The sequence below is a fragment of the Natrix helvetica genome (assembly GCF_964273705.1).
Source record: "Natrix helvetica genome assembly, chromosome: 2".
NCBI lineage: Eukaryota > Metazoa > Chordata > Lepidosauria > Squamata > Natricidae > Natrix > Natrix helvetica.
The window spans coordinates 267,699,636-267,722,692 of record NC_138552.1 but is presented as its reverse complement, the minus strand read 5'-3'; the positions used below and the strand labels follow the sequence as shown (position 1 = coordinate 267,722,692).

The 23,057-nt window shown below is 38.3% G+C and overlaps 1 protein-coding gene across 5 annotated transcripts in view; it reads left to right on the top strand.

Annotated features, from left to right (window-relative positions):
* NCOA1 (nuclear receptor coactivator 1) overlaps positions 1 to 23,057 on the top strand; it is a 327,889-nt gene that overhangs the window by 4,507 nt on the left and 300,325 nt on the right. The gene's annotated exons all lie outside the window — the stretch shown is intronic.

Genomic DNA, 23,057 nt, shown 5'->3' with positions numbered 1-23,057 from the left:
GATAATATCAGAAGCTATTCAATTTGACTCTGAAAATGGATCTGGAATATGCATGTTCTGGGGTGGGAGATAGCATGGGAAGGGCAAGTACTTCAGTAAGGCACAGACTAAGAGAAAGTAAAGCGCTGACAAGATTGAGCAAAGGATGAGTGGGCTGGATGATATCCTGTGGTTGAATTAATAAATGGTGATGGCAGTCAAGGCAAAGGAAGATTGGGGGAAAGAAGATGGAATGGACTCTTTATGATGGTGGCTGGTAAATAGAAGGAAGATGGAAAGAGGCTTGGATGGATGTGCACTGGCTAAGGAAAGGAAGTTGAGTTGATGGCAGCCAAGTGGAAAAAAGTTCAGAGAGAGGTTGATGGGTAGACTGGAAGACTTTGCACACTTGAACCATAGTAGGTCAAAGCAGATGTGAGGAGAAGGAGAATGCTGAAAGATCAGCGGATGGGCTGGCCAAGAGGAGGAAGAGAAGGAATCATAGGGCATGCCAGTCTTGCTTTACTTGCCAGTAAGAAGATATTTTTCTCTCTCTCATCTAAAACTCAGGACAACCAAAGTGATCCAGGTTTTGATTTGGCTGGATTGTGCCCCACTGAGATGTCTATTAATATTTCACAAATTTTTGTTCCATGCACAGAGCAAACTATGTTTTGTATTTCATGCGTACTTTTAATACCAACTATATTTTGGTCACATTAAACTTTTTGAATGCTTGAAAAAATATTATTGAAAGTGACATCCTCAACAAAAATAACTTCAGACTAGGAATAGTGGACTTTACAAACTGTTATTTAAGCCAGTTGTTAACTGAGTTCTGTAAAAATTTGATCAGATGCAACATCTCCCTTGCTGTCAATTGAAAGAAATTAAGGTTTAATTAACAAATGGGTATATTTTAGATAGTTTGGTTAAATCTTGTTTTTTGTTCACAATTCTTTTGTGGCAAACAGATCAATATTCATAAATGTGACACATTTAGAGATTGTTATGCAAATTAACTTACTGAAATAACAGTGGTAATTATTTAAAATGTGTACTTTCCCCTACCTTTTGGGCATGATTATAAGTGTTCAACAATATTACTTTTAAGGATCATTATACTTAAAACTGTATAAATATATTCAAGCTGCTTACAGAGTAAGTTGATGATGGCTGCCAACTGAAACAGAATTTAATTCATAAATTTGTGCCACCAATACTAAAAGACAAGATATTTATAGCAGGATTTTAATCAATATCTTTTCTTAAAAATGGCACTATAACACATTGCTGTTTCCTTAAAATATCGTATATATTTGAAATGTAACTGCATGCTTTTTGAAAGTTTAGTAAAAAAAAATGTGTTTTGTTCTTTGATGTACAAACCATATAACTATTTTGACAACAATATGGAAGTGGTTTGACTTTTGTCAAATACTAACTGCGTAGATATAACCCTATTTAGCTTTATGAGATCAGCCAACGGTGGCTAGGATAAGTGCAAAAATAGCTAAGCAAGAGCATCCCTGGAATTTATGTATATGCGTATTGGTGATGTCAAAGTGGTGGGGCCAGCGAACCAGGTAATAAAAACTGTATCCCTTTTTACATGTGTGTGATGCGTATTAAAAAGAGTTGGGGTTTTGATTGTTCGGTAGTCTCATCATTTGGTTGACCCCCCCCCCCCCTGATGCCCTGGTGTTGTGATTCAGAAAGGGCTTTAAATCACAACTTGGACATCATTTGTGCATCATGTATCTGCTGGAGTTTGCTTTAGCAGGCTAAATAGAGTCTTTGTGGGTGGGGTCAAGGAAGAAGGTTTTCTCTGCTTTATGGAACTTCTTGCCATCAGAGTTGAGGAAAGCCCCCAATATCTTGCCCTTCCACAAAGGAGTCAAAAGCTGTAGCCTTGGGTGTGGAAACAGGGGTCTACACAATCCATGGGCGGGCTGCCCCATGAGAACCCTCCACCTACAACTCCTAGTCTCCCCATCTTAGAAAACTCTCTACTTTTTGTAATTTTATAGTGTTTTACATTTGTTTTAAAAAATGTAATCTTAAATTATTTGGTTTTTAATGTTATTATATCGATTAAATTGTACACCACCCAAAGCCCTTCTGTGAGGGCGATGGGTGAGTAAAAAGTTAGATAAATGATAGAGATGGATGGGTGGGTGGGTGGGTGGGTGGGTGGGTGGGTGGATGGATGGATGGATGGATTGATTAAGGTTTAATACTATGTTGCTGTCCCCAAAATGAGTTTTAAATCAAATACATAAAGGAATTGGAAACAGGAAAATAATTGTTCTGATTTTTAACTTTCCTGAGAGTCTTATACACTTGTGAAACTTAAGACAGTGCTGTTACAAATGAAGGCAAATATATGGGGCACAAATATGTGTCCCAGGATAATGTTGTAGGATCCAATCTGGGTCAGTCACCAGAACCAGAGGTTTAGTCTTCTGAGCTTTTGGACTCATGTTGGAGTCCATCCTCAGGGAATTTCTCTCTCACCAGGATGGCCCAGAACGGGGAGAGAGAAAAGTTCCCTGAGGATGGGTTCCAGCATGAATCCGAAAGCTTGGAAGACTAAACCTCTGGTCCCAGTGATCCAACCAGAACTGATCCTGCAACAATGTTGTTTTTTTACAATGAAAAATAAATAAAGCTAGCACTCTTTAGGAGTTCTTGATTTCATGTTATAAAAATGAATTGCAAATATAATGTAAACAACTTACATTAAAATAATTATAAAAGTAAAATTTTGGATATTATTTTGTTAATTATTTTATTTTTAGATAACTAAGGCTACCCCGATGTTTGGTGCCTCTGTAGTAATTGAGAAATAGAAATGTCCAAATGTATTTTCTGGATTTTGTTTTAACATAGTTGCATGATTAATTTATACATACATTGTTGCAATCAGTTTGTCTAGTTTTTGAGATAGATGGAAATTGTTCTTTTTTTATAACGCTTCTCATGTTTGAGTAAGTTTCATTGACCAGTTTCAAGAATGATGTCAGTAAGTTTCAGTAATATTTTGGTGGACATGTGTAGGATTATTATATTTTTCTATCTTTATCATATCTCTAGTTTTGTTGCACCCCAAGAGCTATAAGACCTTGCTTACTTCATAAATATCCAGAACTGTAATCTGAACAATGAAATAAAGTTTGAATAGGGCTTTCATGTTAAAAGAATTCTGGGTAAGAATGCAGTTTTGAGTTGAAACTAGTTAACATTTCCATTAGCCAAGGGTGACCTGTGCATTATCAGACTGCCAGTCTTTTTAGCTCCGCTTCAGTGCAAAACAAAAATAAATGTTCTTGCTTTTTTAGATTTAGAAATGTATGCTGTTTTTACCATTTCAGAAACTTGCGGTAGAGACTTCTTGCATTTCAGGCCAAATTATTTTGTAAGACTGGCTTTACAGTACTCCAGGAGTGACATCTTTGTAGAGCTTGGTAATTTGAAGACCATGCTCGCATGAATGTGTTTGAAGTGAAGTGGATTGTTTTTGATAAAACTTGAAAGAATGTATTAAAGTGCTCTCATTTTGATATAGAAGCCACATCAAACATTGATGCAACTTCCTGTTCAGAAAACACTTGCATGTAAAGAAAAGAAAGTGGTCTATGGTTTGCATGACAGTATAGATAGCGTTACTTTCGTAGAGTGGTTAGAATGGAAATTTATCATTACACTTAGTGAAAGTGCAGTTTTCTTCTATTTCCAGAAAAAAAATGGCTTTAAAACTTGTCAGGAAATTGTCCAGATGTCTGTTATTGTATGGAATAATAATAATGAAATTGAAGCTTCTTGGTGGTTTTTATACATAAGAAAAGCAAGATTGTTAGAGGGGGAAATCCCATAAAAATGACAAAACTCAGTTGTTACATTTCAGAATAAATGCTTTGTATACTTTATTATATGTTTGTAAGGATAGTCTTTTCCTTCTTTGAGGCTGGACTAAAGAATACCAGCTGGAGTTCTCTTCACAGTTTCACCGAGTCACAATTCTTTCTTCCATAATAATCCTCTTCCATTTTCCTTCAAAAGTTTTCCGCAGAGGGTAGATGGTGATCGAAGCCTTTGTATATACATGCAATTCAAATTCATGTACAAAATGTTGGCGCTTGGACTGCATTGCCATGAAAACCGTTACATCTGTTTGGACGCCTTTCTTCCCAATAAATACCACTGCATCCTTCCCAATTGTAAATTAGCACTTCATGACGTTGAGTCTGTTTTGGGTTCCTCAGAATTTTTCTAGATCTTTTAAAAGCAAAAAAAAATAAAAAATGTAGGTAATGCCATTTAGAACTTAACAAGGAATGCTTACATCTACAAAATTTTAATCCTTATTACAACGGAGGAATATTTTGATTTAAAGTAATTTGCCTTGCCTGAATGTTTTATTGAGTTCTATGACTTATTTATGAGTTTAAATCAAATCTTGTATTTTGTCCTAACATAGGATATTAGGGCCAGTTTGGGGTAGTGGTTAAGGTACCAGCCTGGAAGCCAGGAATCTGAGTTCTAGGCCTGTTTAAGCATAAGGTTTGCTGGCTATCTTGGGCTAATGATAATCACTGTCTCTCAGCTCTGTGAAGGACACAATGGAAAACCACTTCTGAAAAACCTTGCCAAGAAAACTGCAGGACTTGTACAGGCAATTTTTGAGAATGAGGTGTCATTGAATGGAGAAAAAAATCCCTAGTAATATAATCAGTTTGATTTCTGCGTACGCTGCCTTGTAATACCCATGTATATAGGCACCATTCTAGTAGTTGGAAGGTTGTTAGCAATGCAGAAACCATGGATCACTCACTCAGTCCTATATGCAACTGGAGTTCTCTGATAGCTAAATAAGTAAATGTAAAACAAAATGCAAGATAGCAATGCTTTTTTAAAAAAACTAAAACAAATTTGAAATTATAACCATTGTGTTCTAATACTTAGGGGAAGGGAATAATGTAATGTTATTGTTTAATTTGGGGTTGGTATTCCAGTGATGATAAATCCTTGAATTATCATTACAGAGAATCCAAATTTACATAGCAGAGAATGCTGAGAAAAATGGTCAAGTTCTTCTTTCTAAGCTAATAAATTGAGAGTGTATCAAACAATATAGCCCACACTTTTTCTTAGCTCCTTATCGTGAAGTTCCTTAGAAAAAATAAAAATGATTTTGCAATACTCATTGGTTCTTATCGTTTATAGTTATAGTTAATTGAAGCAGATTATTTAAGGATATCAGTGAACCATCTGCATGATACACATACGTTTCTTGAATCCTGAATCATAATAATGTGCTGTCTTTACTGATGAATTTTGTCCCTCTGTCCAGCTGTAAAGGAAGCTTAAGCCATGGGTTGCCTGGAAACTAGAATAGGTTCTTAGCTTCTTTGGATCTGTATTGATTTAAACTAGCTTTGGATCTTGAAGTGGAAGAATTCTTTTTGCAGAGAATTCTGGACAAGATACAATTTCTTCTTCTTCTCCCCTCCATCATTACATTAAATGCCCCTTTAGGTCTACTTGGAAGTAAATCCTACTGAGTACAGTTGGGTCTATAATGATATACAGATGTATTGCATTTAAACTCAGTAAAATTGACCAGACTATATGAGATTTTAAAAATTCATATTTGTTATTTGTTTATTTTCCCCTATTTTACTGTCCGTTTATTGTATACTGTAAGGCCGGAGATGGAATACAAATGCTCTTGGTATTACAGATTTTTGTTCCAAGTATCAGAATCAATTATCTCCAAAACTTAGGTATTAATTTAAAAGGCTTATCTAGCTGAGTGTCTCTGATTAGAAAAAATCATTTCTGCAGGCAACGAAGATGGAAATATTCCTAATATTATAAATTAGGCAATAATTATATTAAGCAAGGAATCATTCTGTTCTCTCCACAAGAATATAATTGTGTCTTTCTTCACCCCACATTTTCTGACTTTAAGAAATCTATTTGTCAGTCAGTAGCAGCCTTATGAGAGAACTGCTTCTCTCTGGATGCTTTCCAGGAATGCAGAATGGCAGCTATTACCCTGCTAATCATAAGATCTGAGGGGGAACACAAACAGATTATCTTCTTTCTACTGAGGAAAGTGGTGTAGCACTGTTGCAAGGGAGTGACGTACTTTTACAAATGAAGAACAGCTCAGACCTTTGCACTTTCAAACCTGGGACTGTTATGGGTCTGAATTTCAAACTAGGGTCTTTCTCCAGAATCTAATAAACCTCTGATTCATGTAAGTATGTTAGCAGAGTGTTATCTGGAGATATTAAGAACACTTTCCAGTCAAGATGAAACTTCAAAGATAGCTGACTACTACTTCTTCATGTTGTAGAAAGAATAAAGAATCAGCCTTGTTTTGATTTGTTTATTCTTTATACAACATGAAGAAGGAGTCAGCCATGTTTGAAGATACATATAGCAAAAAGCAAGTAGACATACTGAGTATGTTTCATTTCATTGGCATCAGGTTGGTTTAGGACAGCATAAACAGAAGTAGATTCCTTTACTTATGGAAGTGTTCTTTCATCCAAAATATACATAGAGACACTATCCAACCAGCTATTGTTTTAATGTGTTGTATATCCACAATAGAATACAAGGTTTACTACAAATACGTGTAAATTAATTTTCAGAATTATGATTCATAATAATAATGTAATAGTAGTAGTATAAAATAACATAGAAATGGTAGCACATAAATGTTATAACCTGTCTCAAAGGTGCTTTTTCAGGAGGCAACTGGACTTCCTTGTTTTTTCTTTTGAAGAGGTTTCGCTTCTCATCCCAGAAGCTTCTTCAGCTCTGTCAGGATAGTGGGAAATGAAAGGATTTATATTTCTTGCAAACAGCTGGTAATTTGCACCCTTTTAGAGGGTCCTTGAAGCACTTGGAGGTTTACCTGTGTCCTTGGGGGTCACCTGAGTAGTACTCCTAGTAGTAATCCTCTGGAAATCCATCCCTACTTATAGTTAGACAGTTATATCCTGTCCAAACTCTGTATCTGCCATTTAATTCAGCTTTTAAGTCAAAGACATTAAAGTGGGGATACGAACAGTACTCTGTAGAGAAATCTTCCTTTAATAATAATAAGGTCTTGATTATATCCTGAAATTGAACGAACATCCAAAAAATAGATGTTTTGGAAGAGACACACAATCGTGGAACAGAAGAAGCTCTTAATTGTTGCACCTATGTAAAGCTTGCTAATACTCGTTGAACAGGCTCAACAACTACAAAGGTCAGATGCCAATGGACAATATATGTTTTCTGTCATATTCAATATTCCATTCCTTTGCTTTCCATCACAGATTGAAGTGATGACTTTCAAACTTTTCAGATATGGAATTCAGTTTTAATCCTAAACTAAATGATATTCCCATTTTTAACTTATCTCAATATATTTAACCGTGGTCTCGCTTTTTGAAGTTTCCTTTTTCTTTATCAACAAGCTGAGCGTTGTGTTACCTGGCATTAATTAAAAACCAATAGCTTGGGTGTGAGGCTTAGACAACATGAGTTTCTTTGCCTTTCTATTGAAAACATTACCAAGGCTGCATATTTTATGAAGCCTTTTTAACCTTTCACTTTGGTGATGAAATTAACGTCTTGGTTTCATAGAATGATAAGGACAAGGCAGCTTTATTTAATTTTCCCTACATAGATCATTTGCCAAAGATAGGTTTTATAGAAGTTCCATATACCCCAGTAGATGTGACTAATATTCCAAAGAATGTACAAAAATGTTTAAATGTATAAATTAAGATTTTTTTTCTTATTGTGTATTAAAAATATGTTTGTACTGTTGGAATACAATACAGACAATTGGTTCAGTTCCAAGTGGGGAAAAAGACACTGGAAACATTAAGGTTGCTTGGAAAGATGGTTTTAATGGTGGGCAGGACCACATGGTTTGAGGTCCTGGGGAAAAAGTTGATCACATGCTTCAAGATGTTGAGTGAAGAAGAAGGGCCAAGATGCTGAAAGTCCCTGGTTTTATGCCCTCTCTGGCTTTTGATCTTGATCTTGTATTCTGATTGGATATCAGACTCCTATGGGGCCATGCAACTCTGTAGGCTGTGCTTTGAGTCCAAGTTTGGTTGTCTTGCTGGCTGATGTAATTTCCCCAGATGCCTTGCGAGTTTCTATAGATGACTAATCACACCTTTGTTATGTAGATTAGACTGACCCAGGCCTTCAATTGCCCATTGACAAAGGTGGGGGCTATTAAGAGTGAGTCTCCTGCCTAAAATATGTTTCTTCATTTCTTATCCAGGGAAATATAATATTCTGCTTTTTCAATACTTCCCAGGATATTTCATTTTTCTAGGAGAGGGGTGGGTTTTAACTTCCTACAGTATTGAGAGCTGGATATGGAATGTCTAGAATATATGGAAGCCACAAATTTTAGAATCAGTGAAAAAAGTGTGGGCAAAGAATCAGTGAAAAAAGTTTGGGCAAGGCAGAAGCTAGGCATTTTGAAAATAACACTCCCTTTTCTTCTTACTATCAATTTTATGAGTTGATTCCTCCCCCCATGTTTTCTTTTCATTCTTGTTTTTCTAAAAGTATCATTTAAATTGGTAATAATTGGGACAAAGCTGTAGACCAGTGTTTCTTAAGACTTGTCAACTGAAGATGTGTGGACTTCAATTCCTAGAATTTCCCAGCCAGTATGCGGGGCATTGAAGTCAATACATTTTCAAGTTGCCAAGATTGAGAAACAGTGTTGTAGATGTACAAAATGCTGTGGGGATGGGGGGTTGTTAGAGAGCATAAATTGATGCCAGGGGAAGATTCTCTTAGTTTCAATGGGAACCAAATTCACATTCATCTGGTTTAACAGTCTCCTAGAGCTAATTAATTTCTTTATTTAATCTCTTTCTCAAACTTTAGCCTAATCTTTTCTTACATGCATTCTATATGCATCTAAATTGATGCATTTTGCTGGGTTTTCTCTTGAAGTGATGTATTAAATAAAACAAATGTTACAAATCTCTCTAAAACTGTTCATAAATTGAAAATACCACTTAGTTTATTTCTTAAAATTGATCGTTAACATTCTTTAAATAATTATTCAAGTTCATATTTGTTTGTATATTTTCTTAATGGAATGGATTTAATATATTTGCCATACTAAAGATGTAACTGGCTATTTAATACTTGCTGGATTTTTCCATGCTTTCAGAATCAAAACTGTTTTTACCATATACAATTCCGATAAGCATGTACTTATTTATAACAAAATTCATTATGAGCATATATTTTATCTATACAAAGTTAAAAACAACAGATATCTCTAGATCTTTATTTTTAAATATAATAATTTGATTAGCATTTTAATGTGCCTTTTACAGTTTTTAATCATAAAAGTTCTGTTAATTTGATCTTTGATTTTAAGCTTGCAAAATAGTGAGTTTACTCATTCATCTGATATCAGTGCTTCCTATCAAATTGTAAAAGCTAATTTTTACTAATTTATTCTCATCCCAAGCCACTTGTACTTTATCCTCACTGATAATCTTTCCGAGAGTATCTGGTAAATTAGCAAATTGTCTAATTCCAGTTCTTTATCTCTTGGTTTAGTTTAACTAGGCATACTTTAAAGCAGGGGTGGGGAACTATGACCTCTTTATGTTTTGTGGACTTCAACTCCCAGAATTCCTGAGCCAATTCTGAGAGTTGAAGTCCACAAGTCATAAAAGGCCCTTGTTCTTCACCCCTGTTTTAAATAGTCAAAGATGAAGAAATTAACTAAGAATATTCAGAGCCCCAATTGGTTGGAAGGTAGGTATGGAAGAACGTAGTAGATAGTAGGAAGAAAGGTAACGTTGTAGTATTAAATGAATGTTTCCTGGTAAAGTCACGCACCATTAATTTTTTTATACTGATGGTGAAATCTCAAATAAGCATTATTGTTTAAATTACATGTCTTGTTAAATTTCTACTGTTGTAATTAGGTTCAAAATGATATATAATGAACATTGATCATTGATCTCATTTTTCTGCATGACGATTAGCAATTGTTGCAATGTTAAAGGAGGAAATGGAAATGCACCTTGGGATGAGAATATAGTCAAGATATTTTATCAATTTCCAATGTGATCTCACATTAGGTACACATGGATTTCCCTATGGAAAGGCAGGCTGGAAAACTTTCACCAGTCTGTTGACATCACATTAAACAGCCACTTAATATTTGGCCTTACTTAGTTACATAACAGTTTATAAATGTTTATTCAGTAGTCATACATATTAAATTCTGGGACATATTAACATAACATACTGCTCTTTAATTCTGATTTTGTTTAATTTCTCCTTTGAATAATGAATATTAAAGCATGCCAGATTAAATTTATGTATTTATTATTACAAAAAAGATTGCAAGAAAGAACAGTTAAGAGATTTCCAGTAACTGAATGACCTTGCTCTCTTAAGTCTGCTGTCATTCTGTGATGGGGAGCTTGGCTGTTCAATTATGTTTTAGTGGGGGTGGTTTCAAATCCAGCTATTCTAAACATTTCCTCAAATATTAATTTTTATAGAAGGCAAAAGTCTTATCAGTGGGAAGAATCTGAGGATATGCTAAAGCATTTATAGTCATCACTGTTTCAATTTCTGCTTCAAATTCTGGGGTAGTCGATATCTTGCTGAAAGCCAGTTTGGTGATGTGGTTAAGACATTAGATGAGAAACTGGGAGTTCTAGTCCCATATTAAGCACAAAGCCTGCTAGGCCCTGTACTCTCAGCCCTAGGATTGACAAAATGATTCCTGTAATTGTTGCCAAGAAAACTGCACAAAGTAGTCCAGGTAATTGCCAAGAGTCAACATTGACTTGAAGGTATGAACACACATAATCTATGTATGGAGCTGATTAAAGCTAAGATGAAATTGAGTGCAGCTAAGAGGAAAAGACATAGCTATATGAAGTGGGATGAAAAACATTCCGTTCCATATAGCTATGTCTTTTCCTCTTAGCTGCACCCAATTTCATCTTAACTTATTTCTCAACCAGCAATTTTAAAATGGTGGATTTCTGGCTGGGGAATTTAAGATGTTTAAAGTTGGATGTTTCCAACTTTAAGATGGAAGTCCACCCATCTTAAAGTTGCTGAGGTTGAGAAACACTGCTATACTTGATCAACCATGAGCATCTGGGAAAAGTGCTTATAGATGATTAGGCAAAGGACTAAGACAATATCTATCTTTCAAAAATATTCAAAATATTTAACATGACAGCTAGAATATTAACCTGAATTTCTTCTTACTAATTATTTACAAGTGTCTGTATCAGGTAAAAGGGCTGCATTTACCTTCATTTGATAAAATGTGCAGCTCTCTCGGCTCAATACAAGAAAAGGTAGTAGAAGGCAAATCTATTGAATAACTTATTTAGTGATCTGCAATAAAAAGTTGAAGGTTTCCAACACAGAGTAGGTTAACCATACCATAGCCAAAATAAAAAGGCTATTTTTTCTAAATTAGGAATAGGAATCAGCAGAGTTAAATTGGGGTAGTGAATACAAAGCTAATATGGATTGCAGTATATTGGGTTGAGGAGAGGTAGGTCATCTTCTAACTTCGTAACTGTGTCTTTTTTGTATACCCAGTCCCAGATAGTAGACTTTGGGGATTCTAAGTAGATTGCACAATCTTCAATTTAGCACATGGTCGTTTATAGGCTTAAACTCTATTATAAGCTTTATAAGCTTCCTACATGGCTGGATAATTCAGAGCTTGAGATTCAAGTGAAGAATCTAATACACTAGCATTATATCCACTGTAAGTGAGAGATTGAAGCCTAAACCTAATCAATCAAAATATAGGAAATAACCTTATCTTGGGGAACATCCTTCTAAGGAATTAAATAGCCTCTGTTAAGAACTTCATTACTAGTGGGTTAAGAGGGAAGCATAGCACTGATAGAAACTAGCCTAATGTTTATCTCACCCTGTTTGAATTTTAGAAAAAATAAGAATTACTTTGTTGCATTTTTGCTAGTTCTGGGGGTGGCGTTGTAGCCAAAATTATTCCTTCTTGCTACTGTGGTCCTGCGGCACCTACTTCAAATAATGAACCCATTCTTTGTTGAGGACAACTAATGCAACACTTGACCCTCCCTGAAGCAATTTTAGTTGCCTCTGGAATTCTGAACAAGTATTAATCTAATTTAATTGGGGTTTCTGTAATGTATGTTTAGTTCTTAAGTTATGTCATCTAAATCCAGAAATTGAAATAAGATAAATGAAGAGTAAGTTACCATTCATTACAATAGGAGTGTCAAACTTGATTTCATTGAGGGCCACATCAGGATTGCGTTTCACCTGGGTGGGCAGGGTGGGCGTGGGCAGCTCGACACCACTTGGGTCGGGGACAACTGGTGGCCCGAGCGTTCTGCCAGTAAAAACGGGCTCCTGAGTTTTCGGCTGCAACTGTCTCCTGCAGCCCTCTGCTAGCGAAAAGAGAGCCTGGGAGGGCCATGGGTGGCCCTCCCAAGCTCTGTTTTCACTGGCAGAGGCCCCACGGACTGGTCCTTTGCTGTTTCCAGGGTGGCCCCACTGATCAGATCTAAGCACCCCGTGGGCCAGATCTGGTCCCTGGGCCTTGAGTTTGACACCTCTGCATTAGGTGGCATTAACATGGAATAAACTCGCATTGCTTTTGAACTCTCTCCTGGTTCTTGGCTTCTTGTGCCCGACATTGGATGACATCAGTCACTCAGCCCTAGGAAGGAAGCAATAACAAAACCTCTTCTGGAAAAACCTTGGCAAGAAAATTGCAAGTACTTCCCAAGGTAGACTCCAAGAATGGGAAACAATTGAATGGAGGGGGGGGGGGCATCTAAGGGAAGATTGCAGTTATTGATGAGATACAATAACTTTGTGGCTTAGTCATTCAAATGGTAGGCATAACTACCCAACATTTCCACACATCCCTAACTCTGTGTTTTTATTATCAAAGTTTTGTTCCATCCATCTTGCAACTCAAGGTGACTCTGAGCAACTCAGAGTAAGATAAAATACCAAACATCCAAACAATCATAAATATAAAAACAGATTAAAGTTAAACAATGTTCACTAATTCAGCAAGTGTAAGAGGGTTTGCTCCAATATTCAGAAGAAGCAAAGCTAACCACAGCAACAGCAAATAAAATATTTTGTTGTTTTCCAAGAGTTAAAAAAATCAAGTGGAAATACTGCTTAAGCTCCTAAACAAAAGGAAAATGTGTGAAAAGCCTGGAGAAATTGAATCCCAGGTACTGTACTGCTGAATCATGATAACAAATGGAATGCATTGTTTAAATAGCACCCTGAGCGTTTTGCACCTTGTATGGGCTGGTGATTGGAGCTGCTGGCTGGAAGGGGGGAAGCAGAGAGACAAAGAGGAGTAGGTAGTGGCCCTTTAACTCCATTTCATTTGAACTTTCCTGTGGCTGGTGATTGAAGCTGCTGGCTGGAAGAGGGGAAGCAGAGAGACAGAGAGAAGTAGGTAGTGGCCCGCGCACCTAACAACGCACAAATCATACGTCCATAAACCAAAATAGTAATAATACATTCTGGATTAGTCCGCTTGAAATTGTGATTTTATTTATTTCAAAATCACTGGCTTAGTTCAATGTAATAGCTGTCTTTCGCAGTACTCTTTTCAAATTTGGATACTGTCCCCTTTGTAAACAAATGACTAGTCTACATAGACAGATTACCTATCTAGAATCTCTAATCTGTGCTCTCCAAGTAGAAATTAGGTGTCCAGTAGGCCATTCAACTCTATGGAGATGCCACACTATAAGCCCCCCCTGCCCCAAATATCCTGCAGGAGAAGAGCAGTCTGGACAACCGTGGGATCTGGCAGGGTGAGAGCTGTGAACCATAAACACAAAGCTTTTGCTGTGACCCAGCATAACAGATATAGCCCCCTTGCTGACCCTAACAGGGACACTAAAGAGACAGGTCAAGGTAGTTGTGATAATGATGACTCAAATAAGCAGAGGATCATGGTCCAAAATGAAGAACTTACTTCGGAAAGACGAAATGGGGAACCAGGTATCACACATCAGTCACACAAGAAGAGCAAGGTATGCAAAAAGAGAAGTCACCTTCTGATTGGTGATTCAATCATAAGGTATGTAAATTTAGGAAAGGCTATGGAGGTTTTAAAAGAGGTGCTACTGCCAGCAGAGACAATAGGCATATTCTTAAGATAGTTAAGAATGCAAGTAAGGACTGTGATGTTGATGCTATTATACATCTTGGCACAAATGGTCTGTCCCAAAAAGATGTACTTTCTGTGAAGAATGATTTCCAGAGCTTGGGGTATGAACTTAGTAGTATAGGTTGTAAGCTTATCTTTTCAGAGGTTTTACCAGTATATAAGGAACCAAAAAGGAAGGGCCAGTGTATAGCAGAGTTTAATTTGTGGCTAAAGGAGTGGTGTAAAAGGGAAGGCTTTGCAGCTGGTCCAATGAAAAACTGTACAAAAGAGATGGTTTGTACCCATCCAAGAAAGGGACTGAGTTACTTGGCATTAAATTCACAGATTTTCTGGATAAACATTTAAACTGAACAGCAGGGACAGAGAATTAATTGCTACAGAACATTTCTGTCCCCAGCAATCTAAAATTCATAGGGTTATCAGTGCATGTAACACAAATGTTTATGTGGGTAAGATTATCACTCCCACCGTCAAGCAAAACCAAGCATTTAATAGTGAGTGCCATACCATGTGCATGAATCATACAAGTGGCAAAAAATGGGGGCAGTCAGGCATAACACAGGTTATGTAGACAGTAAACACAGGGTCAATCAAAATGGACTCAAATGTCTATACACCAATGCAGAGAGTATGAGGAATAAACAGGGTGAATTAGAAATTCAAGTAAAAGAGGGCAGATACGATATTGTTACCATTACAGAAACTTGGTGGGATGAAACTGACAAATAGAACATACAGCAAGAACAATTTAAATTATTTAAAAGAAATAGACCAAATAGAAGAAGAAGTGGAATTGCTCTATATACAAGAAATAATTACCTCTCTACAGAAATAGAGCACAATGATGAGAACTATCTTGAATGCATTTGGGTCAATATTAAAGGTTGCGGGGGAAATGACATTGCCATAAGTCTATACTACAGGCCACCCAACCAAGCAGAGGAAGTAGATGAACATTTTGCTAGTCAGCTAACTAAGGTATGTAGGAAACACACCACAATAGTAGTGGGGGATTTTAACTACCCTGACATCAACTGGGAAACAAACTTTGCACCAAGTGGTCTAACAGGTTCCTAACAAACATAGCAGACAACTTTGTTTCCCAAAAAGTAGAGAAGGGAACAAGAGGATCAGCCATATTGGACTTAATTCTCACTAACAGAGGAAATGATAGAAGGTGTTGAAGCCACAAGAACCCTTGGGGCAAGTGACAATGCAATATTGGAACTCAACATTATGCAAACACAAGTAGTAGAACAAAGTGAAACTAGAGTCTTGGATTTTAAGAGCGCTAATTTTAATAAACTTAGAGAGAGCTTGGGAAAAATTCCATGGATGAGACTCCTCAAAGGGAAAACAACTCAAGAAGCTTGGGAAATTTTGAAAAATGAGATTACAAAAGCCCAGTCTAGCACAATGCCAACGAAGAAGAAAAATAACAGCTCCCAAAAGAAACCAGCATGGCTGCATAAAGAACTCTCTGACAAATTGAAAGACAAAAAAGATAAGTATAAAAAGTGAAAAGGGGGGGGGGGGCATAACTAAGGCAGAATATCAGCAAATAGCCCGAGCCTGTAAAGATGAAGTGAGGAAAGCTAAGGCCCACTATGAAGAAAGGCTTGCCACAAAAGTAAAAAATAACAATAAAAGCTTCTTCCAACATGTTAAAAACAAGAAAAAAGTTAAGGAAACAATTGGTCCATTGCTGGGAGAAAGTGGCAAGAAGGTGACAAGCAACAGGGAGAAAGCAGAACTATTTAACTCATGTTTTGCATCTGTCTTTACACAAAGGGATAAAACAGTCCAACCTATCAAAAACAGCACCACAAAAATCAGATTAGGAACACAAATTGAAATAGGGAAGAAAATGGTAAGTGAGCATCTGTCTACCCTAGACGAGTTCAAAAAACAAGGATCAGATAGATTACACCCCAGGGTTCTAAAGGAACTGGCAGACGAGATCTCAGAACCACTGAACTACATCTTTCAGAGATTCTAGAGCACCGGGGAACTGCCTGATGACTGGAAAAGAACTGATGTGGTTCCCATCTTCAAAAAAAGGAAAAAAACAGATCCAGGAAACTACAGACCTATCAGCCTGACCTGAATACCAGGAAAGATTCTGGAAAAGATAATCAAGCAACGAATTAGCGAACACCTAGAAGCAAACAAAGTGATAGCCAAAAGCCAACATGGGTTTGTCAAAAACAGATCATGCCAGACTAATCTTATTGCATTCTTTGATAATGTGACAAAATTAGCGGACCAGAGGAATGCCGTCAATATAGTTTACTTGGACTTCAGTAAGGCATTTGATAAGGTAGACCATAACCTACTACTAGATAAAGTAGAAGAATGTGGGTTAGACAGCATCACCACCAGATGCATTCGTAATTGGCTGACCAACCACACTCAATGTGTAGTCCTCAATAGAACTGCATCTTCATGGAGGGAAGTATGCAGTGGAGTACCCCAAGGCTCTGTTTTGGGCCCAGTACTCTTCAACATCTTCATCAATGATTTTGATGAGGGAATAAGTGGGGAACCCATCAAATTTTAATTTTAATCCAATTTTTAAAATGTAATTGTTCATATTAATTGGGTTTGTTTTTGGATACTCTATCTAATTTCTTTTTAACTTTTATAATATGTGTTTTTTTAATGTTGTACACCACCCTGATTCCTTTGGGAGAAGGGCAGCATATAAATCCAATAAACAAACTAACAAACAAACAAATTTGAAGATGACACCAAGCTGGCAGGAATAGCCAACACTCCAGAAGATAGGCTTAAGATACAGAAGGATCTTGACAAACCTGAACATTGGGCACTATCTAATAAAATGAAATTCAATGGTGAAAAGAGTAAGCTTCTACATTTAGGCAACACAAACGAAATGCACAGGTACAGTATAGGTGGTACCTTGCTCAACAGTCGTAACTGAAAGGGATCTTGGAGTCCTAGTGGACAACCATTTGAATATGAGCCAGAAGTGTGCAGCAGCTGCCAAAAAAGCCAACACAGTTCTAGGCTGCATCAACAGAGGGATAGAATCAAGATCACGTGAAGTGTTAATACCACTTTATAATGCCTTGGTAAGGCTACACTTGGAATACTGCATTCAGTTCTGGTCACCACAATGTAGAAAAATTGGAGACTAGAAAGAGTGCAGAGAAGAGCAACAAAGATGATTAGGGGACTGGAGACTAAAACATGAAGAACAGTTGCAAGAACTGGGTATATGTAGTTTAATAGAAAGAAGGACTAGGGGAGACATGATAGCAGTGTTCCAATATCTCGGGTTGCCATAAAGAAGAGAGAGCCAAGCTAGTCTCCAAAGCATCTGAGGGTAGAACAAGAAGCAATGGGTGGAAACTAATCAAGGAGAGGAGCAACTTAGAACTGAGAAGAAATTTCCTGACAGTTAGAACAATTAATCAGTGGAACAGCTTGCCTCCAGAAGTTGTGAATGCCCCAACACTGGAAGTCTTTAAGAAGATGTTGGATAGCCATTTGTCTGAAATGGTATAGGGTTTCCTGCCTAGGCAGGGGGTTGGACTAGAAGACCTCCAAGGTCCCAACTCTGCTATTTATTGTATCTTAAAGGTGAAGGAGTTTCGGCAAGCTCTATCTAGTGTGCTTTCCTGCAGTTTTGTATTTAAAAAGCAGCTAGTTTGTTTTGATAGGGGCTGGAAATTATAAGTAGGTACTTTGCAAGAAATTAGGCATGAAGAAAACATTTGAATCCTGTTGATGCAAGTAAATGATGTAGAAGTGATAGGGCATATATTTATGGGTCAACTTAACAATGTTTAATAAGGAACAAAACTTGTACATGGTAGCACAAATATTCCAAATTAGAGAGAGGTGCATTTTCATCAAATACATTCTCATATGCAGTGCATAATTAGTTGCTACTCTTTGTCTTTTTGGTGCCTTTACTATTTCCTGTCCTTGGAGACTTATTATATAAAGCTGGAGTATTTGTAAAAGAATGCAAATAAGGGCCTTAAATGGATTTGAGAGGAGTGCTGTGGCTAATAACTGCTGATAAGGCTGTTTTCTATCATAATGTAAATACTGTGCAGAGTGTGTAATTAGTTTATATTATAGTAATTCTTTGAAGACTCACAGATATATTTACAAGCTGCAAGTTGAATTTCATGTGCAGCTCAAACAGTGCTCACTAATCATTGTTTTATACTTGGTCACTTGAAAATGGAGCCTACAAGGAAAGAGTTAAATCCACATCTTCTAGTTAGAAAGGCAGGATTTTTGTCTGTTTAAGGGGGGAATCCCCTTTGTTATGTCCTTAGATCTGCCTCGAACAGAATCTTTCCTCTCATATCAAATTTTCGGGTTCAGAATAGGAAAAACAATTAGAGGTACCGACAGCAAAGCAGCATACAATTGAAACAACCTCAGCAACTGTGTACTGACTAAATGGTGGGCCACTCTTGAGGCTGAGGGTCTGTGGTGGCAGAACTCTAGAGAATCAGAGAAGCAGGCATCAAACTGGAGCCAGGAATGGCTGAGCAGTCCAAGAATGGTTCCACGGCAGTTGAAAAGGCCGCTTGGAATCCATACTCGTTATGCTCCATGATGAATAATTTGCAGTTGTAACAACCTTTGAATGGTCTAGAACAGGGGTGTCAAACTCAAGGCCCGTGAGCCGGATCCGGCTTGCAGGGTGCTTAGATCTGGCCTGTGGGGCCGCCCTGGAAATAGCGAAGGAGCAACCCATGGTGCCTCTGCCAGCAAAAACGGACAGCCCTCCTGAGCTCCATTTTCACTGGCAGAGCACTGCAGGAGGCCCCTGCAGGTGTGCCCAACACATGTGATGTTGAGCTGGGCACGTCCACTCTGGCCATGCTCACCTGGCCGTGTGGAAAGTGCATGCACGCACACCCATAATGCAATGCGCATGTGTGCACCCCCATGTGACCCGTCCTGCACATGCACGTGTAACCCCCCTGCATGCACCCCACCCCCGTGCATGCATGCGCATCTGCATGCACCCCGCCCTCCACACATGTGCGGCAGAGCTGAAAACCAGTTGGCTAGCAGAAGGCATGCGCACATGCACAGTGGAGCTGACGGTTCGCGTGCCCGCAGAGAATGACATAGGTTCGCCATCACAGCTCTAGTCCAACGTATTGCAAGGTTTTGCTTAAGTACAGGTAGTCCTCGACTTACAACAGTTAGTTTAGTGACTGTTCAAAGTTGCAATGACATTGAAAAAAGCTTATGGCCATTTTTCACACTTATGACCATTGGAGCATCCCCATGGTCAGGTGATCAAAGTTCAGACATCTGGCAATTGACTCATAGTTATGGCCGTTGCAATGTCTCGGGGTCATGCGATCACCTTTTGTGACTTTGACAAGCAAAATCAATGGGGAAGCCAGATTCACTTAACAACTATGACTTTAACAACTGCAATGATTCACTTAACAACGGTGGCAAGAAAGGTCATAAAATGGGACAAAGTCACTTAAATGTTTCACTTAGCAACTGAAACGTTGAGCTCAGTTGTGGTTGTACGTTGAGGACTGTAATCTCTTCAGGTTGCAGCCCAGACTTTAGTATGGCCTGTTCAGATTTCTTTATGGAGATAAGGAGTTGGTGGAGCTAGCCAAACCCATAGCACCCTCTTATGATGGTGAACAGGATGTTATCTCTTATTCAAGAAGAACAGGAAGTGGCTGCATATGCCTCATATTGATAAAAGTAGCAGCTCTGATTTCTAAATCAGTAATGCCAAGAGAGAAAGGAGAGCAGGAGACGCACTTATAAACCTAACAAACACAGAACGGACATTAGCTGCGGTGACGCAGTGGTTAGAGTGCAGTACTTCAGACTACTTCTGCTGACTGCCGGCTGCCTGCAATTTGATAGTTCATATCTTACCAGGTCAAGGTTGACTCAGCCTTCCATCCTTCCGAGGTCAGTAAAATGAGGACCCAGATTGTTGGGGGCAATAGGCTGACTCTCTAAACCATTTAGAGAGGGCTGTAAAGCACTGGGAAGCAGTATAAAAGTCTAAGTGCTATTGCTATTATCTTCAATGTAAGATGGTGAAATAGGAACTCTGGGAATCAGGGATGCAGCTTTCTTCTACATCAGGGTTGTCAAACTCGTGTCACGGTGGCATCATGTGGTGTGTAGGGACTCTCCCCCCCTTTGCTAAACCAGGCGGGGATGGAGCCACCACGTGATGCATCCGGCCTGTGGGCTGCAAGTTTGACACCCCTGTTCTGCATTATCTTCATAGAGTATTCACATGGGATCTTTTACCAGAACCCCCCCAAAGAAGCCAAGTGCCTAAAATAAAGTATCACTGAACTAGTTATAGTAGCAGAGTTCATGGCAATCACATTTATGGAGTGCTTAACATTTTAGAATCTAATCCATGGCAGGTACAGAGTACTGCTACTCGGGCAGTGGGAGATAGGGCACTAATCAGGAATGATCTCACAGCAAAGTAATTCTTGGGGAAGAACCTATTTGGAAAATCAACTCGGTCTTAATAGGAAGCAAGGATGAAAAAAGTATATCCTCATCCTGACCCCTGAGAAGGAATGTAAAAAAACCATCTTTTTTCTTTTGTTACAGAGTCTGAATCGGGTGGGTTCCCGCCAGTTCTAACCTCTTTTATAGAAGAGGTTCCACAAATCTACAGTGCCGTTTAGAACCGGTTTCAGCTCCTCCTCCCCCCCGTGCGCACATCATCAAGATGAAGAGCGAGAGGAGGAATTCTGGGAGTTGAAGTCCACAAGTCTTAAAGCTGTCAAGTTTGAACACCCCTGGGCTTTTTTTTCTAAAGGGTTAGGGGCGCAAGGGTCTTGTAACTTGACAGCTTTAAGACTTGCGTGCTTCAAATGCCAGAGTTTCTGAGCCAACATTTTGGTTGCTAAGCAAGAGCGTTGTTAAGTGAGTTTCATCACATTTTACAAGTTGGCCATGCCCACCCAGTCACATGGCTGGCAAGCCACTCCCACCCGGTCACATGGCTGGCAAGCCACTCCCACAAAGCAGGCCACACCTACAGAAGAGGTTCTAAAAAATTTTGAAACCCACCATTGATCTGCATCCTAACTTTTTTTGGCCTCTCAAAATTGATGCCAGTGACCACCAAGGTAGAATGATATTTGCAAAATGTTTGCTGCACATGGAACACACACACACGAGGACAGATGGGTGTTGGAGATGGTTTGGTGGAAATTTGTTCTAGAATTCATAGGAACACTTGACTAAAACATCCGGGGGAAACTACTCACAGTTTTCTCCACAAAGCCATTGATAAGCAGTTTGTCTGTTTAAGCATAAATATGAACAACTTTCACTGTAGCTCTGACGTGTCCCACAAAGGCTGCCATTACTTTGTAAACACTTTGAATCCTCAGGCTGTCTGAACAGGAATGCCTTGTCTCTCACTACCTTGGAAATTGCCCTTTAAAAATATACTCCTGTTGTTTTAATAGGCCTGTACATCAACAAACCTGTTTTAAAGGAAGAAATTGTAGTTGAGCATGTCTTTTGACTAATATTGATGTACCTAGGTAAGAATGAAAGTACTTGGTAATCTGATGGAATCTACATAATACCTGTTCCATCAAAAAGTGAATAATAGGCAAGTAATTTATGTAGATACGCACTGTAGTGATATACCTTTTAAATGGAAGCAACAGCGATTTTTCAAAATAATTCTTACTTTGCAAAACTCTTCACTTGGTAACACTCTACAATATCCTAGTCCCGTGATGGCAAACCTATGACATGTGTGCCAGAGGTGACATGCAGAGCCCTCTCTGCTGGCACGCTTGCTGTCCAGTGGTGGGTTCCGGACCCCAGCGCAGCTGTACACTGGGCATGGGGCCGGGCGTCCTAGGTGGGCATGCATGCTGTATGCACATGCATACGCCACCGCCCTGTGACACCCAGCTACTCAGCGGAGGTCACACAGGCGCCGCACACTGTGCGCGTGTGCGCAATGGGGCGGTCATGTTATAAACGGCCATGGAACAAGGTCGCAAAAGCAGATCACATGACCCCAAGACACTGCAATTGTCGTAAATAGGAACCACTTGCCAAGGATCTGAATTTTGACCATGTGACCAAGGGGATGCTGTAACAGTTGTAAGTGTGAAAAAACATCAGTAACTATTTTCCAGTGCCGTTGTAACTTTGAACAGTCCCTAAATGAACTGTTGTAAGTTGAGGACTGCCTGTAATATATCTGGCTTCATTTGTGACTTTTTGAAGAAGATTTTAAGATTAATTTGGTCTATTTGCATTTGGTTGGAGATGGATTGGTTGTGACTAAAAATGTGTGAATTGAAATATGAAATCACGAAAAAATGTGAATAGAATAGAATAAGAAGAATAGAATAGAATAGAATAGAATAGAATAGAATAGAATAAGAAGAATAGAGTTGGAAGGTACCTTGGAGGTCTTCTAGTCCAAGGATGAAGATTGGGTGAGTGGATTGGTTGTGGGTAAAAATGTACTTTATTAGAATTGTTCTTATTTTAAAATACATTTCAATGCACTGTATGATAAAATTAATAATGAATATAAAACAGATGTTCACTAAATTAATGCATTTTTCTCCCAATTGATATTGTTGTTCAAAATACCACAATGGGCGTGAATAGCAATAGTGAACAATCAAAGCCTTTTCAAGTCAGCAGTTTTATTGGAAATCTCACAATTTGTTCTGTGTTTTATTCTAGATAACTGTGGTGCTTATAGCTCTTCTGAAGATGCATGAAAGAAAAAAAGGAAAAAAAGTAGAAGTAATCCTCAATTTACAACCATTTATTTAATGACCAT